Here is a 1757-nt window from a genome sequence, read left to right as displayed (position 1 = left end):
AAAGAGTGTCCGCAATTTGCAAATTAGAAATAAGAAGTCTTTGATATGATGCAGGCCGATGGACACTAACAATAATTTAATTCGGAGGCGAACATTGGCGAGAGCCAGAAAGGGGTGGGGGGAACATTTAAAACTGAATTTTCCACAGTTGTGCGTTTATTTGTGATTCTGAAGACATGTAACCCGCAGGCGACTAAGATTTTTCTTCTCTCCCAGAACAGAGAGCCAACCAAGCTCTAAGCAGTTCGTGTAAACACAAAGGCTGTGCTCAAATCACACTTGAAATACATCAGAGACACCCCCAGCACCCTCCCCAGAACTCCGGAACGTCTGCAAGTCAGAAAGGACCCGACCAAAGTCAGGACGAGAGGCGCTTCACCGCTCCAGGTGTTTTGTTAAAAAAAAAAAAAAAAAAAAAAAAGGGCGAAAGCAGGCAAGCAGCACGACTCCACCAAAGTGGAGTGTTTTGTCTGCAGTGGTGCCCATTGGTTTGGCCTTTTCAAACCAAGGGACTGGCCTCAGCCTCGCGGCCCAGGACAGCCACATTCGCAAAGTTCGACTTCTCAAAGCCAGAGCAGTATGCAAAACTCTTTCCAGGGGCAACTCTGCTGACGTTCTGATTCGACCAGAAGTGAAAAGCAGAACCTCCGAGCAGTCGCCCTGTCACGGAGGAGGGTCGGCGGGGTGGGGGGCCGGGGAGGGGCGGCTGGAGAAGGACTTGTCAAAGTTCAAGGTCGGTGAGGCGCGCGGGACGGCTCCCGCGAGCGCGGGGCTGCGGCGTCGCCGCGGCCGCCAGCCTGAGCGGGGACCTCGCTGTGGTTTTCATTGATTCCCTTTGCAGGAGCGCAGCCGAATCCCGAGCAGCCGCACCAGCCCCGGCAAACCAGAGCATGTTAAATCTATTTATATGGATTATTACCGAGGAACGGCGGGCGTTGAGTCACTAAAAATTTTGCTTCGCAAGACAATTTCTAAGCGCTTTCGGCGGAGGCCGGCTCCAGGCGCGGAAACTGGGCTATGATTTAAGTCAGGAGCGACAGCTTTTCGAATATGGCAAACTCCGACTAAGTCCCCGGGACCGCGGAGAAAACAACGAACAGAAATGCTTGGGGGTGGGGAGAGATCCTAGTCTACACACACACACACACACACACACACACACACACACACACACACACACACACGGTCGCGCAAAGATTCGCGCGGAGACGGCACCGAATTCTGACATTACCAGAGCACGGCAAACTTACACACTTGGACGTCCCCGGTCCCCCGCCTTCCTCGCAGCACCCCACCCCCCCAACCCCCCACCGGCGGACCAGCGGCTGCGCTCCCCTCCCCGCTCCGCCCCTCCCCTCTCAACACCCTGCCCAGCGCCACAATCCTCCTCCCCCCCCGAAGTGGATCCAATCAGCTGCCTGCCAAGCCCTGAAACCTGAAATGCCGTGCTGTGATTGGCTGACGTCTCTAAGGTGAGGGGGTGTATTTATTAAAGAGCCGCTGGGCTGGGAGTTGGAGAGCGGAGTGCGGAGCTTGAAACTGACTGGGAACTTGAGTGGCGCCGCGACTTGCCAGTTTCACTCCAGGAACTTTTCTTTGCAGGAGGAGGAGAGAAGGGGTGCAGTCGCCCCCCGCTTTTTGCTTTCTTCCCCCCCTCCTCTCTAATTTGCCTTCCCCCACTTGGAGCGGGCAGCTGCGGGCTGGCCCCCGCGCGCTTTCCTAAAAGCTCGCCGCTGCGGCCGAGTGACGCGCCAGGC

This window comes from Lipotes vexillifer, unplaced genomic scaffold (genome assembly GCF_000442215.2).
Source record: "Lipotes vexillifer unplaced genomic scaffold, Lipotes_vexillifer_v1.1 scaffold518, whole genome shotgun sequence".
NCBI lineage: Eukaryota > Metazoa > Chordata > Mammalia > Artiodactyla > Lipotidae > Lipotes > Lipotes vexillifer.
The sequence above is the reverse complement of the archived record's forward strand: the minus strand, read 5'-3'. Positions refer to the sequence as shown.